The sequence below is a fragment of the Rhodnius prolixus genome, unplaced genomic scaffold, assembly GCF_049639745.1.
Source record: "Rhodnius prolixus isolate KJV_2025 unplaced genomic scaffold, Rpr scaffold_1, whole genome shotgun sequence".
Classification (NCBI taxonomy): Eukaryota; Metazoa; Arthropoda; class Insecta; order Hemiptera; family Reduviidae; genus Rhodnius; species Rhodnius prolixus.
The window spans coordinates 48,654,526-48,682,354 of NW_027411581.1; the positions used below are offsets into that span (position 1 = coordinate 48,654,526).

The 27,829-nt window shown below is 34.4% G+C and overlaps 1 protein-coding gene and 1 long non-coding RNA gene across 3 annotated transcripts in view; both read left to right on the forward strand.

The window, feature by feature from the left end:
• The window catches only part of LOC141461438 (uncharacterized), a 603,016-nt gene that overhangs the window by 242,014 nt on the left and 333,173 nt on the right, over positions 1–27,829 (forward strand). The window lies entirely within an intron of this gene.
• Positions 2,062–4,247, forward strand: LOC141461363 (uncharacterized). Its single transcript, XR_012462808.1, has 2 exons — positions 2,062–2,465; positions 2,581–4,247. It is a non-coding gene; the product is annotated as an uncharacterized lncRNA (long non-coding RNA).

The window sequence follows — 27,829 nt, forward strand, 5'->3', positions numbered from 1 at the left end:
CTAAATTTATTAAACCAGCCGATCAGGTGGTGCGAATATACAGTGACGAGAAACGTGAATGTACAACAACTATGGGACTATTTTCTTTTTTATAAATGTTTTTCCTGGCGTGTCCGTGAAATAAATCACAATTTTTATTTATATATAAACATACAAAAATAGATTTGTACAATATTTTAGGGAAAGCGCATAATCTCGGAAAGCATGTTCTGTATGACAATTCCCATCTCATTCATGTCAGTCTAACTCACTGCATATGTATACATATATGTTTACATGTGTCTGTTTGTATTACATATATGAAAAGTTGTAAAAATACAACGGGGAGAATAAAAATATTTTTACCTTGTACAAGTGATAGTAGCAGCAGTGAGTGGTGGAAATGTCGCTGGCTAAGAGATCCGGTGCCTTGTAACTGTTTTTTACGACCAACCATGGCAAGGGTTTTAGTGCACAAACAGCCAGCTGGTGGTTAGCTTATTTCGGATTAACCACCACACACAACATACACTATTTATAATCCAATAGCATTAAGGAATGCCTTAATGCGCAACTTTTACTCAGATATTCGTATAAATCGCCATTGAGTAAAAAAATATGCCAAATAAAAATTAAAACATCCTTAATTTGGTTTCCAACTCAATTTTTTTCTTAACTTAAATTTGTTTTCAAGTTAAATTTTATTCTCATTCGAGGTTTGGCTTTCATTTATGAAAATCTATCAGTCATAGCCATTCAATGAGTCAAATTCTTGGGCGCCTACTGAAATCTTGAACGTGGGCCTGGAAATTCTCATTTTCAACCTCTCGGTTGATAAAATTCGAAGGCAGAGACAAAGAAACAGCTTCCTTGACAAACTATTTTGAAAGCAGGAAGATGCTTTTATTCTTTCAAATTCGCAATTCTTGTCTCATGAAAGAATTAACTAAGAAGTTCCTAGACTTGACTAGCAAATTGAAAATAAGATAGAAATTAAAAGATGTTTTTGGAGGAACCTCAAGGCACTTTCTTGAGGGATAGTTTGCTATCTTGTGGTTTTTTTACCTAAGTCTACTTATATTCCAAAAATGACGATGTTTCGTTAATTCATTGAAATGAATACTTTCAGTTTCTTTATTTCTCTTTTCTCCAACCTTTCAACATATTGTTTATTTTCCTGAGGTGCTCGTTGTTCGGTAATAGGTGAAGATGAACATCCGCCCTCTGCAGAAAGTCATGCCTCCTCCCATTTTCTTTATCAACACTTCACTTTCTACCCCAGAGAGATATCTTGGAACGTAGACTCTCCTGCAACACTCGACTGAAACACCAAGAACTGGAAACAGACATCCAGACTAAAAGACACCAGTTCTCTCAAAAGACTTTCAATACTGAAACCTGTACGAATTTAAGGATTGAAACTATACAGTGTTTCACCGAGTGCTCCAAAATCCTCTGGATCCAAATCCAAAAAACTGTCAACTCCAAAATACTCATTATCGTTCCCTTATTTTTTGTGCACCGAATTACCTACAGAGACCTAAATTTGCCGCTCGTACATCATGAGGCTGCTCCGAAACTGCAAATTCCACAAATCTTTGCCTGCTACTTAAACTTTCCAATAGACCAGCAATTTTTCCCTACCAGATTCGCAGACTGAAGCGACCTGTACCTATCCTAGTGACAATGATACTGATTAAGAGTCAAACCAAACTATTTGAAAGAGAGCCATCAGTGAGTGGGTAGTTACTCCAGTGTTTGTTGTATTCAGTGAAACTGTAGGTATTGGTAGTAGTAGATATCTATGGAGTAGCTTTATTATACAGCACATAAAAAATAAACAATACATATAAAACTTTATAGCATGACTTGATAAGTGTAAATAAAATGGGAGTTCTGAATTAGACTGAATATTTACATTACTGAAGAATAAGAATGAGTTTACAAAGAGCCAGAAAATGTTATACACAGAAACCTTTTTATTCTGAACGTCTGTTCTTTCAGCTGTCGCTGATCCTCAAGTCCAAGCCGGTTAATGAACTAAATTTGTAGAACAGCAATCGTTTGATTCCTTAGCAACTGGCTACTAGTGTTGCTAGGTGAATGTACTTGGTATTTATTTTACAAGGCAGTGGCTTCGATATTGTTGTGCCCCTAAATTAATCTTTTTAAATTTAAATTTTAAAATTATAAATAATACGTAGGAGCCTCATAAAGCAGGAGACTATAAGAGATAAGGGAAACATTTGGTACATTCTGTGAAATTCTGTTTGAAAAGGATGAACAGTGGAAATTACTGCGAGAAAATGTATGGTTCTTACCATATTGTTTCAATTAATTGCAGAATATTGGTCCAATAAGTTATTATAAAGTTAAAAAGGAGTATTGATGAAATTAAACTCTTAAAGAAATGAAAGGGTGAAACAATTTATTGTTATTGGAGAAGACGATGCTTTAAGTTTGGAAACCATTCGGCTACGGTTTTGGTAAGAATTTGACTCCACTATATAAGGCAATTTTTTTTGTATTCTTATTTAATGCTATTTTATAATGAAGTCAAAACAATTAGTGATCTACTAATTGGGATTTTATGACATTTAGATGGGATGCTGCAATGAAGGAATCATTAAATTAACGAGTGATATGAACTGCAATTAATTTCTTCAGTTATAAGCAAGGGGATTAATTTTCCTACAGTGTATCCCACTAATTCAAATGAAGATTTCAAGTCAGTTAGAAAAGGGTTCCTTGTATCTCTTCACGAGAAATCACTACGAAATTTTTCTAAATTTATTGCATTTGAATTTAGAATGAATCCATTAAATAATTTTATTTTAATTATAAACATTTTTATTGTTTATATATCATGAAAGCTAAATACAAAGAAAGAAAGATGTGGCTGTAATATTGTTGAAGTTGTACCTTCTACTTTCCGGACTAGAGCCTTAGTGCGCTTTCACTTCGCGTCTAGTTTACAGTAAAACAGACTCTACCCCCTGCACTGTTACAAAGAGAAACATTCCTTTGATCAACAGAATATGACTGCCCTTTGGTGTCTCCTTCTTTTCAACAATTTGCATCTGAAAACATACTGTCGCTACCTCATAACAACCACCGTTGGAGGTAACGATATTTCATATCTTCTTAACCCTCGCTTTTCCCTTTTCAACAATCATTCCAGCTACCAGTCTTTAAAGTTCATAGTTTACTGCTGATGGAACTTTCCGTATGGCGGTTTGGTGGTTTTTAGAACAACTAAAAGTTGCATAAACTTAGTATTTCATTTGTTAAGACAACTCCGAACGAAATTGTGGACTCTTAGACAAACTGGTTAGTACTGCTGGGATTACTATTTGCCCCGATCACTTGGTTCTCTTGGTTTACTTCTTGGGGTTCTTGAGAGACTTGTTTCTAGCAACTAAATGCTCTGGTACTTACACTGGCCGGCGGCCACACTTCACCACCGCCTCTAATACTGAGAGAGGAGCAGGTTTCCAACCTGTGTATCAAACTGGTGATAATGTAAGGGCCTAAATCCGCACATTAATTTAAATGTCACTTGAGAAGGAAATTTAACCCGTCTTCTCAGAAAAAAATAAAAAGTTGTTGAGATTTATCAAAGTATATCGATTAAATCTACCTAATACAGAATCCAATTTGGCGTATTCAACGAAACATATTTCAAATAAAAAAAAAAGTGATCGGTATGGCTGGCGTTCGATCGAAACGTCATACACAAGATGGTGAAAAAAATAAAGTTTTAAAATGTATATAGTGAAGCGAAATAATTTCATTGTTTAAAGACCATTCAACAGGTCTCTAACAAGGAAACATCTCATCAGACAATAAAGAAGATAGATAGTCTCAGCAGATAGCGTCTAAAAGTTTTAAAAATTCCAAACTTTATAAAAGGATTGTACAAAATCAGACAATTGAATGAGGAATGGGCTGCAATTGTTTGTTATCAATGATTTGTCTAACTCATCAGCTGAGAGTGAAGAAAGATAATATACTCATCAGCAGAAAATGAAATAAGATAATATACTCATCAGCAGAGAATGGAGAAAGATAATTTACTCATCAACTGAGAGTTGAGAAAGATAATTTACTCATCAGCTGAGAGTGGAGATAGATAATTTACTCAACTTCGAGGAGAGAGTTTGCGTAATTCTATCAAGATGATATAAGTTTAATGACTAGGTGATGTCTGTAACTGATCACCAAATTTCTTAACATTTTGAGCGTCTCGATAAAAATAATGCCTAATCTTCTAGTTTTATTTTGTATATTTTATCTAATATTTTGTAGTATAAATAAGATACGGTTCAGAAATTAACTGAAACTCAAACTAACTAATTTTCCTTTAACGGTCCTCTTCAAAACCCAGAATATATTGCTCTGCCTCGCACTTCAACCTCCTCGTCAATTTGAACGGTAAAACCTCTTTGAATCTCCAAATCCGGATACCAATAATGGTTTGAAGACTTAAATCCTATAAGCCACCTACCACACCCAAATAACCCTGAAAACCCAATCTAAAGCAAGGAAGCGGACGGACCTGAGTTGGGCTTATAACTTTCTAAAAGGAATTAAAGTTGTTTCGCTGTAAATAATAAAGCTTTTCTCATAAAATTAACATAAATCTAACGTCCAGTTATGTATGTATGTGTTAGGAATTGTTTTGGGAAGAAATGCCTGCTCATTTTCTATTACAGCTTTAATTACAAATCCCAAATTGATAATTTTGAACAGACGTTGTACACTTTAACTCAAATGATAAAAGTGTTCTCCAAAACTAAGGTAAAACTAACCTTCCCTAATGAAATTACCAACGAGCTTAAAACCTTAAAATCGCTTTCTCTAAGGCTGGAAACATAGTGGCGCGGCGAGCAAAGCGGCGATGATAGCTGCTTCAAATCAAAGAGAGCGACGAGCAGCGAGCAAAGATTCGCATGCACATAGTGACGAGTTTAGTCGCGTTCTCCTTTTGACAAAACAAGATGGAGGAACTATTTTTATATGAAAATTCTTCGTTGAAACTTCGATATTTGCAGCAGCTTAGTAGTAGGAGCTGCAGTGTTCATGACATAAATAAGTTTAGAAATGAACTTGGTGAATTTCATCACTTGTACCAACAACTTCGGGAGCATCCTGGCAAGTTTCATGCGTATTTTCGAATGTCTATATCAACATTTGATTACATACTAGCCTAGTGTAACCCCATTAATCAAAATCAAATATTGTTTTTGAGTAATACAGCTCATAACATGAGTTAGGCACAATATAGAAAAATTAACTATAGGTTATTAACTAAATACAAATCTGTGTAACCCCATTAATCCTAGCAGTTACTTCAAGATAAGAATATCAAAATAAATAAAAATAAAATAGAACTATATATGCAGATAAAAAGAAATTAGTCAATTAAAAAAACACAATAATTTTATTAAATCACTAGACCATGATTTGTCGTAAATTAATGTTGTTTATCTGAAAAACTGGAGTAGTACGACGCTACAGAAGAAGGATTGGAGAATTCGTCCTGATCAGAAGTAGTAGGACGTGAAAATGTAATTTAATTTTGCCTAGTATTTAGATGAAAGTTAGCATTAAGGGATTGAGAACCAAATTAAATGTAGCAAAAATTACCTGAATTCTCCATTAACTACTAATTGTTAATTAATTTAAACTATTAATTATTAAAAACTATTGTAGCTTCACAAATACTATGGCCCCACAGAGGTTTCTTTAAACAAACTAAACCAATAATGTATCAATATCCATAACCTTTGAAAAATAACCTTTACAAATTGAGCGCGATGAGAGCGAAGAAATCAAACATGTCATAACGCTTCGCTCCACTCTCTAGTGATAGCGTTGCTCTATCTTCGCTTTGCTCTCCACTATGAGCGGTCCCATATGTTAACTTGTGTTTGATTTCGCCGCTTTGCTCTTCGCTATCATCGCCGCTTTGCTCGCCGCTCCACTATGTTTCCAGCCTTAGAAACCATTTAGGAAAGATTAAAATTTCATTTGGTCTATTTTAATGAAAGTAATGCAAAACTTATCATCAGTTTGTCTTTATTCTAATATCGTAAGATTACAAAAACCAGAGCTTTTTGTACTTATCTTTAGGAAAAATTCATAAAATCGTGGCCCAAATAGCTTACTTCTTTATTTATAGTTTAGGTATTAAGTTTCTTAGACTTATGTGGTGGTTTTATTTTGCACAATCCACATTAGTATTTCGAGCACTTAGATTTCAATATAATAAGTATAATGAGTTTATATTTACATTATTTAAAAAAATACAATTAAAAATGTAACTTATAAATATCTGAAAGAGATGTATATTATAGTAATGAAATTAAAATATTACCATAATTATGATTTTGAGTATAAAACCAGAGTCAGCTGACTGCTCTAATGTAAGCAAGACGCGATTATTTATTGTGCTTATTGAAATTAAAAGTTTTTGGTGATTTATGGACTATTTGTGCCGATTTTTGGTAAGTAAGTACCTTACCTCAAGTGGTACTTGTTTCTAAAACATTCTCCTGTACATTGCGTTCGGAAGTTTGTTTTTTTTTTTCCTTCTTTTCCTAAAGTGACAATTTATTAACAATATTATTAGCTAGTTTTATGTGACATTTATTATTTTTAGTGAGTATTTCGGTTTTAGGATCTAATAAACTATAATAGCAGTAGAACTTATTTTAAAAAAGTTCAAAAAGTAATTGTACAAATTTAACCTGGACAATAATTTAATTATTTTGTTTATAATTATAATCATATGTTAAATTGTAAATATTATTGTAAATATTATTATTAGTGTTAAGTTGTGTACATACGCATTTAGTTCGCTTTTCTTTTTTGTTTATTAACTTTTTATTACTCTCTTTCTGTTTATATTGTTATTCTCTTATTTATTTCTCTTTCACGATGAGCAATTCTAGTGACCGCACAGTAATAGCTACCTCCACGGACAACGAGTCCACTACGTCCACTTCTTACAAGAGGAACTATCCTTCCGGTGTCTCCCCCAAAAAAATCAAAAAAACCAAAAGTTCACGGAACGCCTCTGCCAAGAAGAGTCCTCAGTGCCCCATGCGCACTGCAACCTGCACTGCGGATCAACCGCAAAACCCTCCTGTTTTTGTTCAGCCAGCAACACCCCTCGCTCAGAAACCTGAAGTCTCAGCGACTGTAACAGCTCCCCCAGGAGTGCTAACCAATAATCCCTTCGCTCCTTTGGCTGATCTACAGGACATGGAAACTGCAGCGCCCGCCTCAATACGTGTCCACAAGCCACCTCCTATCTACGTGAAAAACCTCAGTCAGTACACTGTTTTATGCTCTGCATTATCGCAACTCGTGGGAAGAGATACCTTTATATGCAAAGCAAGAATCACAGATCTAGTCATACACGCAAAAACAATCGACAGCTACAGGGGTATCATCAGGTACCTCAAACAAAATAAAGCAGACTACCACACATTCCAACTGGAGGAGGACAAAGCCTACAGGGTAGTCTTAAGACACCTCCACCAAAGCGTGCCCGTAGAATATATAAAGGAAGAACTTAATGAGCTGGGCCACACTGTTCGAAATGTGGCACCAGTTATTCACCCAGTCACCAAACAGACATTGCCTCTCTTCTTTGTGGATCTCGAGCCACGGCCAAATAACAGAGATGTTTTTAATATAGAAACTCTTTGTTACTCGAGAATTAAGGTCGAAGAGCCACACAAGCAACGGATTGTTGTGCAGTGCAAGCGCTGCCAGGAGTACGGGCACACGAAGAGCTACTGCCAGCACAAACCAAGGTGCGTTAAATGTGCCGGTGAGCACTTTACTCAAGATTGCGGCAAGATGCCAACCACACCAGCCAAGTGTGCTCTCTGCAGCGGCGACCATACAGCCAGCTATAAAGGGTGTATGGTGTACAGAGAGTTGCAGCGAGCTCGGAGACAGCCTCCCGTGTACGAACATCGCTCAGCACAACAGAGTACTCCACAACCACCGCCGACAACACAACAGTCAAGAAACTTTCCTCCTCTGCATACTCCCATCACTAACCAAAATCTATCATATGCAAGGGTGGCCGCGGGACCTCAGCCGCCTCCTATTTCTCAAATGCCCACGACCTCATCCACAGGAGACATCAATACACTTCTCACAAGCTTCTTAACAGACTTCAAATCCCTCATCACACCTCTGATATCTCTCCTTACAACTGTCGTTTCCAGACTCCTTCCTAACCAATCTCCTTAATGGCTCTTTCACAACACTCTCTTACCATCATCCTCTGGAATTCTAATGGACTGACTAACCGCAGACATGAACTAGAAATATTACTACGAGACAAACGTATTGACATCGCCCTTATAACTGAGACGCACTTCACTGACAGATCAAGATTTTTCATCCCAGGATACACGACTTACAAGACCAATCACCCTGACGGAACTGGACACGGAGGAACTGCAATACTTATTCGAACTTCTTTACAACATTTCTTAATACCCTACAACGCTACACCCTTCCTACAATCTACAGTAGTCTCTTTACTGACAGAGCCCTTCTCCTACACTTTTGCAGCTGTTTACTGTCCTCCTAACCACAATATCCATCAAAACGATTTCTCATCCTTTCTCTCTTCTCTTGGGTCTCGTTTCATATGTGGTGGCGATTACAACGCTAAGCATCCGAGTTGGGGCAGCCGGGTGGCGAATCCGAGAGGTCGAACTCTTTGCACTATCCTCAATCAAAATAGTTACATTTCCTTATCCCCTTCTCAACCGACTTACTGGCCAACTTCTCCTCGCAAAAGACCTGACCTTCTTGACTTCTTTATCTGTTCTAATATTACCTCTTTACACACTGACATACAAACATTAAACGACTTGTCTTCAGATCATAGCCCCGTCATTCTAACCCTTGACATTCACCCGAAACAAGCTCTTCCCCGACAAACCCTAATAAACGGAACTATTGACTGGGACTTATTTCGAGAAACTCTTGACGAAAAACTGAACTTAAATGTGTCCTTAAAAACTCCTCAACAACTAGACGATAACGTGGCATACTTGACTACCGCTATTCAGCAAAGTATTTGGCATTCTACTCAACGGACTTCACATAACAGAACTGCACCATTACCTCTCAATCTACCTCTTCACTTGAGAGAACTGATAACGCGCAAACGTCGCGCTAGAGCTCTTTGGCATCGCACCAGATATCCCTCTCACAAAAGACTGTTTAACCAACTTACTAGAGAACTGACAACAAAACTAAGGGACTACTTTAACGACCAATTCTCTGATTATACACAATCACTTACAACTGAAGACAACTCTCTGTGGACAGCAACCAAAAGAATTCTCAAATACAGAAAAACTTCTCACCCACTAAGACGCCCGGACAATTCTTGGGCTAAATCCGACGAAGAGAGAGCCCAGTACTTTGCCGAACATCTTTCTACAGTCTTCACTCCTCATCCCGACGTACAAGACTTACAACATACTGAAAATATTCTCAAAGAACTGGAAATCCCTCTACAACTTTCACCTCCTCCTAAGCCATTCACTCCTAAAGACATCATGGACGTAATCAACTGTCTTCCCAAAAAGAAAAGTCCGGGCTATGATCTGATTACTGCTAACATCCTTTTACAACTCTCCAGGAAAGCAATAGTATTTCTAACTACTCTCTATAATGCTGTACTTCGAACCACTTACTTTCCTATTCTCTACAAATTCTCTTCTGTAACAATGATCCCTAAACCAAATAAACCTGCTCATTTCCCCAACTCTTACCGACCAATCAGCCTTCTACCCATCCTGGGGAAAGTCCTCGAAAAACTTCTACTACTCCGCCTCCAAACTGAAATAGCCCCTTTAAATATCATTCCTGACCATCAGTTCGGTTTTCGGAGTTGCCACTCGACTGTTCTCCAAGCACATCGAGTAGTTGATGTAATCGCTACTTCCCTTGAATTAAAGCAGTATTGCCCGGGTGTCTTCCTTGACATATCTCAGGCATTCGACCGGGTATGGCACGCAGGGCTGCTTTATAAACTCAAACGCCTACTGTCTTCTACCTTTTATCTCATTCTTAAGTCTTATCTCTCCGACCGTTTCTTCCAAGTTAAACAAGGTTCTTCTTCTTCTCTTATCCTTCCAATACTTGCTGGAGTTCCTCAAGGAAGCATTCTAGCCCCCTTACTTTATATTCTCTATACTGCCGACTTACCAACTCACCCGACTACAATTACTTTCACATTCGCCGACGACACTGCAATCCTTTCTCCTCATCTAGATCCTGTAATAGCATGCCGTGCTCTCCAAACTCACCTAAATCTTCTCGAGCCTTGGCTGCAAAAGTGGAGAATCAAAGTGAATGAATCAAAATCTAAATACATAGTATTCACTCTAAACAAGAAAACTCTCCCTCCTCTCTCCTTCCACAATACTTCTATACCAACGACTAACCAAGTACGATATCTCGGACTACATCTTGACAAACGACTGACGTGGAACCCACACACGAGACTCAAACGAATTGACCTCAATCTCCGATATAAAATGTTGAAAAGGCTACTCGACAAACGATCAAAACTGACCCTGACGAACAAACGATCTTTATATACCGCTCTACTTGCCCCAATATGGACGTACGGAATACAACTCTACGGAAGTGCCAAAAAATCGAACATCAACCGACTTCAGACCTTACAATCAAAAATCCTGAGAACAATAGTTAACGCTCCTTTCTACGTCTCCAATCATACAATACACACTGATCTCAATATTCCTCTCGTTTCTGAAATAGCACAATCTCGCTACACAAAACTCCACTCAAATCTACACAGTCATTACAACCCTCTTATCCACAACATGTCTACCACAACACTTCCTTCTAATCCTCATCGCAGACTAAAGCGGCGGTGGCCACGCGACCATCTCAACACAACGCCGACCTCCTAGGATGGTTGCTGTGTAAGCTTGCCAATCAGGCGAACTAACGGCTTCCATCACTGGATGGTCGTCGTTCACTCCACTCACGCCTCTTGGCGCACATGCATATGCGCGCGCGTGTATATAAGTGCATATATGTGCGTGCCCGTGTATTTGCGCCATTTCCTTACTCTCATCCCTTTTGCTTGTTATATCTATTATAGTTGCAAAATAAATAAACAAATTAAAAAAAAAAAAAAAAAGAGTATAAAACCAATATTAATTCAAAAGAATGCAATTAATTTTTAAATAAATGTAACAGTTATTATTTTTTTTTATGGTTTTGTTAATTTATTTGAAATCACTTCCATCTTGAATTCCAGATAAATTTATTTAATTACCTTATATTTAATAAATTTAATAAAGAGCTTTTTTTGTAATAAATAAAGAAGTGCCATTTGTGTCCACATAGAACCTACTTTAGATTTTTGTCATTCCCAGTCTTGTGTCTTGTCAGATATATTTTCAATCGTCCAAGTGATATTCTTTTGGGATTTTTTTTAGAAATATCTTTGTTGTCTTCAAGAAGTAACTTTTTTGTTTTTTAATTTTGTGCAAATTTCGAAAAATATGTTTAAATTTAATGGGCCAGTTATATTTTAAATAATATCACACACAGTTTTGTAGGTAATATACTTTTTTGTTTAAACCGGTTTCTTTTTTTTTTTTATTTCAAAGTAGTATAACGACACTCTTGGGTCTGATGGCGATAATTGTTTAAATATATTAGATTACTGTTTCTGCAAATATAAAGTTTGTAAATTCCCAGTTCTGTTAAAAGTTGGTCCCAGGTCTGTTGTAAAGATGACTGCTCATTACCAACTAGCAGGAGCCTCTGAACTCCTTTCCTATTAAGTACGCCCAAGGGGTTGACGTCGGCTATAGGTAGAACGCCAACACCAGCAGCAGGAGTAACATACCCCTAGCTCTGAAGGTCTAAGAAGGGACCTCTACTCTCCTTTCATTGCTCTTCTGTTTTCTGCTTCTTACGCTGAGTATTTCCCTTTAGTTTTGGCGACTGCTTTATGAGAGGACAAAACCCTTTACGATCATCAAATACAAATGTGAAATTCTGAAGGAAAGCCTCCCGGGATTGGAGAAATTACTGTATCTCCTTCAGATAGTTTCATAAATTTAGAGGAGTCATTAAGAAAATTGCATTTAGGTAAATAACAGCATTGTGTTTACATTAATAACTTCAGCTTAGCGAAAATACAAATTATTATGGCTTAACCCTTCAATGAAGCTAACCTCATGGGGAATACTCGAACTATTATGTAAAACCGCCAAAACAGGAGCACATTGCTTAATAGTTCCATTTATTAGTTCCATCGTTTGCTCCAGTAACCAACCAAATAAATAATTCATGTTCATTTGCAATGAAGTCAGTAAAGCTGGATAACCACATTTTATGTTGCTATAAATTCTAAATCACTATATTTGAGATCTGTCTTTTTCCCTATCTCAAATTTTAATTTATAAACTGATACTAATTTATTGTACTGACATTAGCTAATCTCAATTATCACGACCAAATTAATTTTAATTTGTTATACACTTAAAATAAATATTGTATTTATTCTTTTACAACGAGTACCAAGTTCAAGAACACTTCTTTTAATTAAATCATAACTTTTCAAAAAATATTCTACCTTTCCATCTTATTCATTGAATTTAATTCCAACTTTATAGATAATAATTTAATAAAAGTCTTATCAAAGCAAATAATCTATTTACATGAAAGAGAAGATAATTTATACTATCCCTCTTAATTAAATTTTATTTTATCTCAAATAAATGTATTTTTGTATTATATATTTTTTATTATATACCCTTAATTAGTATTATATTAGGAATGTGGGAGACCATAGCCACTCTAAACACTTAGAGGTCTGTCTTGATTACCAGACCTAGCACATCTTGGAGAACTCTCTTCCTAACTTGTTTGGGAAACACTCTATTTCAGAGACCACTGCGCTGGCATGCCTGAAGATATTAGAATCGTGGATATTCGGGATTACTTACTTAAACGATTTCACTTCCGTCATGATACGCTGGGCAGATTTCCTCTTTCACCTATCAATTTTTTACAAAGTTTCGATCTAAGCCGCTTCTTTATCCAAATGTTTCCAACAATGTAACATAAACAAGAAAAGTTGTACCATTCTATAGGAATTTTAGCAAATTTTAGCGGCTATGGGATATTATGATTTGGTTATCAGCAAGCACAAGAGAATGGATCAATTCTTCAAATGTATTATTCCACTATTCTAATAAGTTTTGAGGTAACTGCAACTCTTTACTATAACTCTAAATCAAAACTTCTCTACTGTGCACCTCACAACGAATAAAAAATAAAATAAAATCATTAAGGAGCGGTGTAAGATCAAACTAATTTAGGTGAATTAGTTTTCTAATTATAAATCGAGAAAGCTTAAAATCAGTAGCAAACTTAGTTAAAACTTAATCGGTATTGGCGCAATTCCAATTCTTACTATTAGTTAAACTATGTAATTGATGTAAGAAATATATTCAGAGAGATTGTCCAATTCACTTTTAATTTCAAAACCATTTTAACTTTTCCCCATCACTTCAAATAAAAGCACATGTGCTAACTAAAAATATTGAAAATCACTGAAAAAGTAAAGGTAAATTTCAATTAAGCAGAGAGTTGACGTAAAGTGTTTTTATGAAAATGTTTATTGACCCATCTTTAAACTAGGGTTATGTCAATAGAATGGCTTAGAATACTCTGAAAATGTTTGATGATTTGTTGCAGACGAACATTGAATGAAAATTACAAAGAAGGATTAGATTCAAATTTACAAAACTTTGAATTGAAAGCACTTTGAAATTGCTCAGGAATATTTTTACATAGTATAGAATTGTATTAAATCACCTACGCCTCTTGGTAATTTTAATGATTTTAAAGAAAATTCTTTCATTCGGAAATTTATAAATTAATAACATTAACTAAGTAAAGCTAGTTAGCGTCTAGGGCGTGCCAAAAAGTAGTTCCTTTCTTAAAGAAATAATTTTGTGCTTGCTTCTGATAAAAACTGCCATTTTCATCCTCTCAGCTAAAAGATCGGACATAATTATATAATCAATCATTTCTCGCCTAATGAAATGCAAAAACAACAAACACTATATTTTAATCCAGCTCTAGGTGAGTGGGGAAAATTGCCATCCATTTTCACATTTTTTTTTTAGAGAATGTTATTGAATTTGAAAAATACTAAATCGTTACTAAAATAACAGTGTCATTATTTAAATTGTCATAAAATAAAACGAAGGTATTCACGAAAAGGCCAAGCTTTGATTTTATTTGTAATGAATCATTGAACAATTAAGAAATAATACTACTTTTCTTGGCTTCATTTACACCCCCTCCGACAAGCCTGCCATTACAACGCCCCCGCAAGAGCCCACCAGGTTGTTTTTCACCAATTGGACTAGGCAAAAAAAAAAAAAAAAAAAAAAAATTCAGTTAAAAACAACATTAATTTTCCCAAAAAACATCAACATTGACTCGTCATGTCGTAATTAAATTTGCCATTTTTAATGTTAAAACCTTTTTTTTTTTGTAACTTTTTGAACAAAATTCACATTTGGTAGAGATTTTTTTAAAAATGTTCTCCACCAAAACAATTTTGGCAATTACTTCACATACATACTTTTTTGGTTTTATGATCATCCGCAGATATACCTATAGCAAAGCTCTCTGCATTTGATTCTTGTCGCTTTTTTGGAAAACCTAATGTTCTTCCTGCAGCAAGCTCCGATTTCTAATTTCTCTTGATGCCTGGCAAATTTCAAACCTTTCTATTTTAGTTATAATCTACGCTCACGAAATAGATTTCAAAAACTAAATTTTTTTAAAAAAGTTAACCAATATAAAACAGAATATTGTAAAGTTTTTCCTATCTTTTACTAAAAACTTCACAACTATAACTAATGCCTGCCACTAGTTAATTTAATATGTGGGTTTAATTAAATAATAAAACTCGCTAAAGTTGTAAGTAATAACCTGATTTATTAACACATTACCTTTACTCACATTAACATTTACTAGCAACTAACGCTATTCATTACAGTTACCATTTACAACAGTCACAACAGTTTTCTGTTACTTACTCACTACGTAACGCCACAAAACTGTTCCCCGACTGACCACTGGTCCGCAATGCACCGAATTGCACTAGTCTCTGCTACACAAACAAAGCTCTACTCACTAACTGACTAACCGCCTGACTAGCTAACTTTGAAGCACTCCGCAACACTGACTCTCTCAAAACTAACTCATAAACTTGACTAATAACTCTAAACTCTAAAAACTGATTAACAACTCATTAAGAACTCACTTCTCCAGCTGTGTCTGCCTCCTTTTAACTGCGACTGCCCCACTCCGTCTGTGTCACGCCTACCGGCCGGTCACTGGCTGAGGAAAACACATACTGCCACCACCCCAATTGGGGCCGCCCTCCTCCAACCTTCTGTCACACTCCAACTCCGCCTGTCTTGCTCCCACCTGCCGCTCATTGGCTGGGAAAACACATATGCCACCACCCCAACTGAGGCCTTTCTCTTAGCTGGCTTTTACACAGCGGTGGACCATTACAGGTTACGGTCACTAAACTCCTTGAACAATCTAGCCCTTTCCTTTCTAGTTCAGGTAGAGACCGGCCCTTTTGTCTACACAGAGTGGCCTGTTACCGGCTTTGGTCGCTTAACCCCTAGAACAATCTAGGCCTTTCTTTTCTCCTCAGGTAGAGACCGCTCTTTTGTTCACACAGTGGTGGCCTGTTACCGACTTTGGTCGCTCAACCCCTAGAACAATCTAGGCCTTTCTTCTCTGCCACAGGTAGATACCGCCCTTTTGTTTATGCAGTGGCGGCCTGTTACTGACTTTGATCGCTCAACCCCTAGAACAATCTAGGCCTTTCTTCTATGCCCAGGTCAACTTCGTTACAATATTTTCATTTTTTTAGCATGTTAATTTAGTTTAGATCAAATGTTTGTTAATAAATAAGTAATGCCTATAATTTGTTTTATTTAAAACTAAGAAAAAGTACTAGACATTCCAAAGATCCACACGAATAATTTGATTTATTTATTTTTAACTAGCTGTACCCGTTCACACGTTGCTGTGTTTAACAAAAAGGCAGTTTTGATATCTCAAACATAATTTATTAATGATCAAATGTATACAATACATCGAAATGAAAATTAACAATTAAATTATCCCTACTTCAGAGTACAGTAGTGTCCTTGCAAAGGTATAATTTCTACATAATGTGAAAAATTCAGTTAATGTTGTTGGCGGTGGTGACATTGCTCTTGCACGTACATTTCTGATGTAAAATACACACGCTGTCCATTTTCAAGATGTACAGCTAAATGAACAACCGTTGAATATCGTTCATGAATGGAAAATGATAAAATACGCCATGCAGCCTCATTGCTACTTATGTAGCGTCCCAGTTGATATTGGGTGACTTCATCGTTAGATGCAGTTGTATTTTCCACTCCAAACACTGCCATATCGCTTCCTTTGTTCACATATTAGCAAATATATTTTATTGCTTTCACTGAATTGCAGTACTCAGCATTTATGTGTGCGTTATACGTTTTTAGTAGTAATGGAGAATATGGCACTACCCAACGATTATCAACGTCAATAGTATTGTTGAGTACTTTTAGTTTAATGGATTTTCCACCATCTTCGGTATAATTTATTCTCGTATTAATAATTACAAAAAACTGTTTTTCATGGTTTTCATGGTTACACTTTTAACAAATATTACTAATTAAATGTTATTTTGATATTTTTGGGATATTTGTTCGGGTGTACCTAGAGCCCCAACTCTGATTTAAAAAAAAAAAATGCAAAAACCTACCCGGGGATATACCTAATAATTTCCCAAATTTTTACGGCGATTGGATGTATGGTTTTTGAATCTATCGAGTACAAACAAACAGACACACATTTTTTTTTTTATATATATAGATGATTCCCGCACTAATGAATGGTCAAGAAAATATTGGAAAATGGAATTGGAAGGTTAGAATTGCACCAATAGTTGCGTGAGTGACGATGCAGCCATCCAATTATTTAACTTTTGTACACTTTATACAATTTTTGTGTTTTTGTTTCTTTTTTAATTAAAGGCGTCACTGTCAGAGGTTTTGGTCCTCAATGCACGTCGGTCTCCAGGCCGCGTTCTCTCAATAAGTCCAACAACAGATATCTAGCAATAGAGTCTCCAATAATAGAAACTTTTAAAAGCGGAAGTGACTGGATTCGAACTTATGACCTGTTCTAAACCTTCAGCTAGTTTTGCCTAATACACAAGAAAAACTAAGTTTAGCGCATTATCTAAATATATTATATTTGTAACACCAACCTGAGCGGTCGTCAAATTTTATTTATAATCAGAGTAAAGTACGTTTGCTTACCACCACCGTCTACGACACCCGACAACCAGTTGGAGGTAAACTTGGCCTGAATTCGTGTGTGTTAATAGAATATTTTAAAAAACGAAAAAATTCAAATTTTGTATACCTTTAGTTTTTGTTATCGCTTTAGATCTGTTACCATATTGTAATAAACCCAATCGTTGTGAATGCATTAAACTTTACCATTATATAACGTGTGAAAAATAGGCGAGCTTATATTAGTAGTTATTGAATGTATAATGCTGTCAAAAATCTGAGCCAAAAGATAAATTTTTTCTCGGCATATATTCACGATATGTAAGATAAGCGGACTTGCCAATAACCCTTATCCAAGCCTCTATTTGCATGCTTACTATCAGCCATTCTTACCTAAAATAGCCTTGCAAGAAATAACCGCATTACACAATTTGCAATAAATCCAAAGTTATAGCACACAGATAAAAATCAATCTAGAAAATATCTCCAATTTTCTATAAGTCGGTTCTGCATTTTTAGATTCTCAAATCCCTCTTTTTTTTTTATCATCTAATTTCCTTTTTTTAAGTCGAGTCATATTATACTGTTTACATCATAACTTAGCCTTACTTTTAACGTAACTTTTAGAACAGATTTTATTTTTATATTTATTTCTTTTTGCACTTATTTTTTAAGTTCTTGACAGGCACAGTGCGTTAATTTAGTCTCGTCAATGTTCTATCAGCTATTAAATGCGATCAACTTTGTTCCGTCTATTACCGGTCGTCGGGTAGAATTTGTTTCCTTACACTAACCACTGTCCGATTAGTGAACATCTAGGGAGCAAAAACAAAAAACAAAAATGTGAAAATACAAAAAAATGATTTCATTAATGTACTTTGATCCTGAGTTTTGATAAAATGTAAAATAATTGTTTTAAAAACAAGTCTTATTTGGTGAATGATTCAGTTTGGATCCAGATAATCTTTTAATTGATGCCTATTTTTTTTAACTTGAACCTTCGTCACATACTCTTGAAGGTTGTCATTTACAAAATCTAATGAAACGTTGAAGAATTTATAGAAGATGAGTTGGCGAATTGAGACACAACTTATACGCTTCGTTATAGTTCTTCCATTTTTTGTTTTTTAAGTAATTGAAAATTAAAATCACAGTAAAATATAATAATTTGCTTAAGAATTTCTAATCCACTTTAATGGAGAGGACGAACAACTTTTCTTTCGACTTAGACCCACAATTTTTTTTTAAATTAAAATAAACTAAAACAGATCGTTATACGAGGGTGGTTTGAAAAGTTCTCGGAATGTACTAGAAAGAAATGTCTTACCTCGGTGGGACTGCTTTTATTTTTCAATATAGTCTCCCTGTAGACTAATGCATTTGGTCCAGCGATGTTCCAATGCATTGATCCCATCTCGAAAATGAGATTCCTCTAGTCCTGCAAAATACCTCTCCAATTCGGCTGTCAGTTCTTCCGTTGTAGGAAATCTCCGTTCACCGAGGAAAATTTTCAGCTTGGGGAAGAGATGAAAGTCTGATGGTGCCAAATCAGGTGAATAAGTTGGATGTGGCAACAATTCGTACCACAGTTCATGAAGTTTTGCCATGGCAATAACACTTGTGTGCGGGCGGGCGTTGTCCTGATGAAAGATGACTTTTTTCCTTGACAAACCAGGCCTTTTTTCGCGTATCTTTTCCTGTAGTTGGTCTAGGAGGTTTGCATAGTATTGCCCCGTAATTGTTTGGCCAGTATGAAGTTAATCTATCAGCAGAATGCCTTTTGCATCCCAGAAAACTGAGGCCATGACCTTTCCGGCCGAACGTACTGCCTTTGCTTTCTTTGGTGGTGGTGACTCAGCATGTTTCCACTGCTTTGACTGCTGTTTTGTCTCTGGGGTATAGTAGTGGACCCCAGTTCCATCTGTAGTCACAAAACGTATAACACGTATTACAAAACGAATTTAATAATCTTATAATGAATATAATATATCTACATTACTTGTTTATTAATTAATAATATTAAACAAATGTTACTGTAATGAATCTAATTTACCTTTGCCAAGTGATTATTTGCCAGTAATGGAGTAACAGTTGTTCTCATCCTTGTTTCTGCTTCAGATGTTGATTAGAGATGCAGCATCTTTAGAATAAAAAACTCGTTAAAGAGTGCTGAATAATAAATTGAGCGCTGAATTGGCGTTTTCCATAATCTAACTAATTGAAGAGCGGGAGAAAATTCGAATAAACTGTTTCTCGCTTAACTTTTTGCAAGAAATGGGACGGATGATTTACACTCATATTTCCTTCTTCAAGTGCCAAGTGAAGCTAAATTCGTCTAATTTGACAGAACCAAAAACTATTTAAGACTAACTGTAGGAAATATTCAAAACAATTTGGTGGTAACTTATTGTTTAACTCTCAATTACTTCGTACCTACCTTGAATGTGAGCGCCAATCTGCACGTTTTGTTGTGCATTAGTTTTTATTGTGATGGTGAATAAACTTAGAATATGGCGAACTTATCAGGCAAAACTTCAATGATTCGCTCTCATTTATTTTTCAATAAAATGCCCTTATTTTTAACTTTTCTGTTTCTGGCTTACACAAAAAAGTATAAAGCAGAAAATATAACGATACATTTAATTTTTTGTGTTTTTGAGTTAAAATTTATAATTATTGCATTATTCGAAAACTCATGGAATACTTAGAGTAAAAATTAATAAAGATAAGGATATAAGGAAAATTTTAATAGAATTATTCACAGAAATAATTAACAAAAAATAATTGACCAATTACAAAGGCGTATTTTTTGGGTTGAATGAGGCGATCTTTTCGGGGACTGATAGTTGGCCACGCTTTCTTCTAATTGGTCACTGCTTGACCAATGGAAACTTAGAGTTAGCCAATAACAAAATGGTAGCAGTATAGGGAAAGAAAGATTATTGTCAATTTCAGTCAAGAATACCATAACAGTCAGGATAGAAGACACACCAATCTTTATCAAATCATATTACAATAGTTTATAAGCCCTAAAAATGACTTAGCCTTATAGGTCCAAACTTTGGTATTAATACAAAATTTAAAAAATATTCGCGATAATCTTTCCCTTGGATTAATGAATCAGTTACCAAAAAAAAGATGAACTGTATCTAAAGGTGGTTGTATACTTACATTTTCCTCGTAGAATTTTTTCTTACTCTTGGACACTGGAACAAATCTACTGAAAATTATAGAAAAACCTGTCTAAAATTTTAAAAATTAATTTAACATTATATTTATATGCGTTTAGTGGCGGAGTTTTTGTTAACTTTTTGACTAAGATTTGTGGATGCAATTGTCAGTGAAAGAGTTGTAACTGTAACCCTACATTTATACCCATAAATGCCAGCAATGCTTAGCTTTTAATCAAGAAGAAAGCCACTGCAGAACCAAGACATCCTAGAATTCTAGATGCAAATAAAGGTGTAGGTACTACCTTAACTATCACCAGTCTCAGCTAGAAAACTCAACACTATAACTTATTGTGATAATCTTTGTGTTAATCATGTAGCTAATATCGTATATGTATACAGGGTGAACCAGTAAGTATTGTCCATAGGCCTATGTGTGTAGTACATCTAAAGTGGAGTTCAATGACCTATTAACCAACTTCATATTTTCCACTGTTCTTGAGTGACGTCACTTTAATTTTTTTTCTAAAATCATTACTTTTTTTCCAATAAAAATGTTATTACTCAGAAAGTTTTGGTCCGAATTCGATTCTGATGACACGGTTAGAAAGGCAGATAAATTTTCTAAAAATTGACACCATTTTGAAGCATAATTTTTCTTTAAAGTGCAATTTGTAACCTTTGACTTGCTTATTTTAAGACAAGCTACTTTAAAAATTGACTACTGGTCCATCTAAAAGAGTTTTCAATGAATTAAACAACTTGATAACTAACACTATTGAGTGCTCGTGAACACGTTTTCTTGTAAAACAAACGTAATTTCTCTTTCGAAGATAAAAGGAATCCTGGAAAATGATATACCGTTTGAAAGCCCATTAAACAAGGAAACTTTTATAAAAAGTGCCAGCACCTAGGTCGGATAATGATCACGTAAGGGCCTAATGTTTTCTTAAAAATTTCGATTACTTTTATTTTTCCAGCATTCGGAGGAAGATTGAGGCTGTTTGGAGAATAACTTATGCTTCAAAATAGTATCAATTTTTAGAAAATTTAACTGTCTTTCTAACCGTGTCATCAGAATCGAATTCGGACTAAAACTTTCTGAGTAATAACATTTTTATTGGAAAAAAGTAATGATTTTAGAAAAAAAATTAAAGTGATGTCACTCAAGAACAGTGGAAAATATGAAGTTGGTTAATACGTCATTGAACTCCACTTTAGATGTACTACACACAGTAGGCCTATGGACAATACTTACTGGTTCACCCTGTATATGATATATGCTTTTCTATTCAACTCATTTAGAGAGTTCAGGTTGCATAATTTTCTTAACTGAAATCAATATTAACTGAATTTGGCAAGAAGTTTGTTGTTGCAAGTCTTTAATAACTACACAAATCGTTAAAAATAAATAAATAAATCATCAGATAAATTACTAAGTGCGTTAGCTACTTACTAAATTTACAAGTAGTACAAAGTAGTGAGTTCTCCTTTGAACTGTTATTATCTTAAATTACGTTTAGTAACTACCTGTAATTGACATAGCTCTTGGAATGCTGACCTCCTTAACAACATTGTACAGGATAGTAATTAGAGGTGTCTGGATTACATTACTTTTACTCTTATCTTCCTTATGAGCTGTAATTTAACACATCTATTCCGATGGGTCACATTTCATTAGCTATAGTTTTTACTGTTCTGCAAAGTTTTTTTTTTTGTAAATTTAAGATGACAATTACTTGAGAGCGACTGTCCGCTTTAATACGGATTGATCCATCGTTAAGCTTTCTAATACTTTTAGCTTTGCCCAGGGCATTTTTACTAAATTTATTTAGTTTAAAAGAACACTTTTTCAAAAAAACACTTGGAGCCTAGCGATGAAAATGGAAGATAGGCTGTTGGCCTTATAAATGGATTTCTAGAGAAGAAGCTATGGGGTCTCCAACATTTCTATAATTTTTTTAAACATTAAAGAAAACTTCTTTATGCGGGACAAATTAGTAAACTCTGTTTAAGAAGATCTATAGGTCTTAGACCTGATATAAACAGATCTATCTCTTTTTAAAATTGAAGTAATACTCAATCCCTTACCTTCATAGTTGTTGAAGATCTTGACGTCTTTAAAATAAAGCATACTTTTAATATGTTTATTATTCTTTGTTAATAACAATGGTTCAGTTATATTATCAAATTTTCAAAAAAGTTTTCTAAGCTATTGAGAAATTTCAAAAATTTAGCAAGTAGGCAAGATGAAAAACATAATTCAATATTTCTGTTAATCACATTTAACACTTCATGATCAAAAAATAGTTACAGGATATCCCTGATGAACTAACCTTGCACAGTTAATCTGGATAAATAGAGGCTAATGTTGAATTTAGTAAGTATAATACGAAAAAACACTATTGAAGAAGAATGATTGCTGTCTTTCATTGATGGCTAAGATATGATGTAGCATTACCAGTAGCTTGACAAATGCATTAGTAACTTCCCTTGCTATCACTAGTTTTGCTCTACTTCGGTGAATTGATATGTCCTTAGAGGTGTCCTAGTGTAAAGCTTTCCCCAATCTGTCAAAGTAAAAGGAAAAAGAAACTTGTATGTGAAATAGTAGACGATGGGGAAAAGCAAATAAATATCTACTTTACGAATGCTGAACATGAACTATGCAAAAATGGATACAATTCAGCGTTTTCAAAGATGATTTATTCATGTGAATTCTTCCCGTAAAAAACAGTTTCTATAGTCTGTTCATTTTACAAACGGAGGTCGCGCACACTTCTCGGTTTTCTCCAAATTCAAATTTATAATCCTGTAAGTTTTTATTTCATGTTCCCCAAATATACAGTGAACCAATTTTATTCAAATTTTATAACAATAATATCAACATATAATATAATAATAATAATAATAATAATTTATTTATTTCGTATTTGGGTAGACTCATACAAAATGGGGTTTGTTCTCTTGAATACATACAATACAAAAACAGAGCATAATCCGACACAGAGAGAGAGAGAGAAAAACTAACAAAAAACAAAAAGTAAAAAATAAAAAAACAGCAAAAAAGAAAATTAAAAAAAATAAATTATAAATCTTCCAACGTATCATTAACTAATACATTAATAATAAAAAAATATAAATAACTAAAACAGGGGTCGGCAACCCGCGGCTCGCGAGCCGCATGCGGCTCTTTTATCCAAATTGTGTGGCTCTTCAGCCTGCCCAAAATATATTGTACATTTTAATTTTATTGAAACGAATGAAAGTTTCATTTATTAAAGGTATTTTTTCAAAAATAATTTTAAATGTGATAGGTTCGAAATTGAATAGAATTATACAATATCAAAATAAAGTACTTGATTTATTTTGTAAGATTGCCGCATTTTCATTCGTTAAGTTATTATTTATTTGTTTATTTACTTTGCAATATGTGAAAATAAATATATAAAACAATTAAATGTTATTGAATATCATAAAATAATAATTTGCGAATACAAATGATCTACAGAGTTTTTTACACTATCATCCTTGCGGCTCTTGGTAAGATTTATTAAGATTATTTAAGGAGAAATCGCTCTCTACTTAAAATAGTTTGCCGACCCCTGAACTAAAATAATAAAAAAGTAACAGTTCATATAAACCAATAATAAATAAAAAAGTACTCTTGTTTTAAACATTTGTAAATAATTACGTATAACCAATAGTAATAGTAATAATAAGTAATAATAATAGTAACAATAAAGAAATACAATTCACAAACTATCAGAAAAATCTTTGAACTCTAAAGCCGAATTCACAAAATTTATTCATTTTTTAAAAATAATTTATAACAAGTAAATTTTGTAAATTTTCCTCTTTTCCTAAATTAGATTCAAATACGTATCTAAATATTTCTTTCTTTGTTTTCAAATATAGGACAAACTAATAGAAAATGAAAAACATTACTAGGTTCCTTTAAATTACACAGAACACATACTATAATCTCATCATAAAATACCCAGTGAACAAATTTTATAACAATAATATTATTTAAGTAATTTTACTGTATTAACTTCTCATTAATATTTTTTAGAATTTATTAGATGTCACATACCCTTATGCTGGGCCATTTTCATACACAAAATATTTGTTCAATGAACAAAAATTGTGAGTTATCTTCCGTTATTAACTTCTGAAGATGGCCGAAACATAGTAAAATTAAGTAATAAAAAGTAAATGACCCCCATTATTAATAGTTTTTCATTAACCCAAGGAAAGCAAAGAAATCAAATATTTTTCTAGGAAGTTATGAGGCTATAAAAATATCTATTCTTATTGTTAGATTGCTTATTCTTAAGTATCCTTTGAAGAGTGATTGTCACAAAACAAAAAAAACCTATCGCTGCCCAATCTCTCAAGAAATGATATTGGTTAGTAAGAAAGCCACAGTACCGGAAGCTAAAGTTATACAATAGTTTGGATTGGATTCAATAACCCATATTGGGTTTTCTTTCTATACTATCGGAAAACGAAATTAAATATTTACATGGAAATACATTCCTAGATTTTGTAAATAATATTTTTATTTAATATTGAAGTAAGTTATTATTTTTAGTGGGAGAATAGAAAACTGACTGCGTGAAGATGAAAAGAACTGATAAAATTACATTACATTAATTTCGATGAATGGTATCAGCTGTTCCATTTATACGATACAAAAGCTTACATAATATTTCCAGATGATACTTGTACTATATCTGATTAAAGTTATTATGCGCAAATATTGAGAATTTGCTGGAATAAGTTTATAAATCGCTGTACATCTTGTTGCTAAGAAATGAGAAGATTCATTACTTTCTTTTTTGCAATCTGTGAGTACCCAAATTGCACATTACGTCATAAGGTAACTTGTTATGAAAAGAGTTACCACGCTTATTTTTGTTCCAAGAAGAAATCCATTTTAATTAACTCAAAATGAAATAGGTGGAACAAATTACTAATAGATTATTGGCGTATTCATTGTAAACAATATTGTGCTAAACCCAATTGCATTGGTTGAATTAATGGAATTGGCAATTATTCTTTATTTGTAGAACAGTATTAGCGATTATTCATTTCTTTTTAATTATGCATTTTGTTTAATAATTCCATCTTTGTAAAGTTGGGAGTGAGATTGGCCAAAATTATGCTTTTATTTGCATTAGTAGGTACTGCAACAACAAACAGATCCAATAGAATTGTAAGAAAACTAAGAAACAATTGAATAAACTCCTAAGTTCACTTAACTGCGGTGATTTTGGGAACTGAAGACTCGTCCCTTGACCCAATAATAATAATCCACATGCACCCAGATGACCTGAGTCTATTTTATGTCGACAAATGTAAGTCAAATGGGCAGATTGGTTGGAAGAGACATAGAATGCACGAATTTAGTATGTGCCATCAAAAGCCAGAAAATGTGCAGCTCGTCCATTCGCCAAACATTCGGTTGGCCAAGTCAGATTGCATCGACACAACGGAGTGGTAAAAAGTAACCCATCTGAAGCTACCAACTAACTTTCAATCCAGTAAATGGTTATAGTGAATTTAGGAACTGGTGTAGTTCTATTGGAACTAAACACTAGTATAGCAGCTCTAGGATCGGACCGAAATGTTTTTACCTACCTACAAAAATTGGTGATCTGAACCCGTGCGATATAGTCCTCATATTTCGGGGACCAATAATAACATGCCTGGCTGGTAACCTCATACTTTGTTACTACATACCAGAATATCTGAGACCTCGAAAGAGATTTTTTATGTGAAAATTCCAAATCGATAGTCTGCCAAACAACAACCCCCATCTCTTACTTAAGAGAAAAGATTGCAGAGCAATATTTGCAAATGGAGAACGTTAATTGAGTGTTCCAGCAGAAAATGCAGAATTGCCAAAATCTGTAATTAACGCAGTAAATCCTCTTGCACTCCGGAAACGGAAAAAATAATGTCTATTAATTATAAATGATCGCTAATTAATTATAAGTTAGAAAGTTAAATGTCCAGAATGAAAGCAGGCAGCGGTTTGGTGAGCGATTAGTAGTGAGTGGAGCTATTTCCGTATCTTGGTCGGCCTTGAACAAGTTGACAGTTGACCCTAACCCAACTTCGAGGTTTACCCTTTCACCATTGCGGTTAGCCATTCATCAGACCAAATGTCACCCACCGCATTGTATCTTCCGCTAATATTTACAAATCTACCACTAACATTACTTGACCCCAATAGATAAGAACCATGATAATCAATAATATTTCAATTTGACTCCAGGAAATTACCAATATTTTTTGCTCTAGATTTATATAAAAAAAAGAACATATATTCCCATTTCTTAAACGATCTTAAAAGTTTAGTACGCAAATGTGACCATTTCGGTAACACCATCCGCTTATTCACCGGATATATTATAAGTTGCGTTACGTATTCAGTAAAAATATGTTTTACAGATATGCGTAATATATAACTTTCATTTGCTGTGACATTTTTGTATGGGGAAAAGTATTGGAAACATTATCAACCTAAACTAGAAATTCCTGTGTAATATATATGAATATGTGCACAGGTTTCGAGACCTGGAAAGGTTTTAAAGATTCTATAAACAATTTTAGCTATCAGTTAAAATTGCGAATTTTAACCCTTAAAAATGCATATTGATATTTCAAAACTATTTATGACGTAACAGGAACAAAAAAATAATAAAATTGAATCAAAGATAATTTATATAAAGAGACAATATCATATTTACGAAGTTTTCTTTTTTACTGGAAAGGCTTTCACAGTATTTATTTTATATTTTGGAAATAGTGAATTATGTTACCCGCACAATACTCAGCTCTGCTCAGTATATAAAGCAACAAAATCTTCCCTAACTAGTAGAGTGGCAAAACATATAAAACTAGATTTATGCATTATATTACCTATGGTCAAATTTTTTGGGCATCTATGAACCTTCTCGGTCGGAAAGGCAGGCTTATTAGTCATGCTGATCTGATTCGAGAGGATAAAAAGCATATTGCAGTGCTCTCCATGCCGGGGGACTTCATCCCTGCGACTCTGGACTTCAGTAGGAATTATGGGGTTCAGATACTTGCGAGGGAGGAGGCTTGTGCTTCGGCTGTCGAGTTATCAACAAACGCCATTTCTGTTTTTACGGATGGTTCATTGATAGATAGGGCAGGTGCTGGTCTCTGCATCTGGGGACCCCAGTTTGG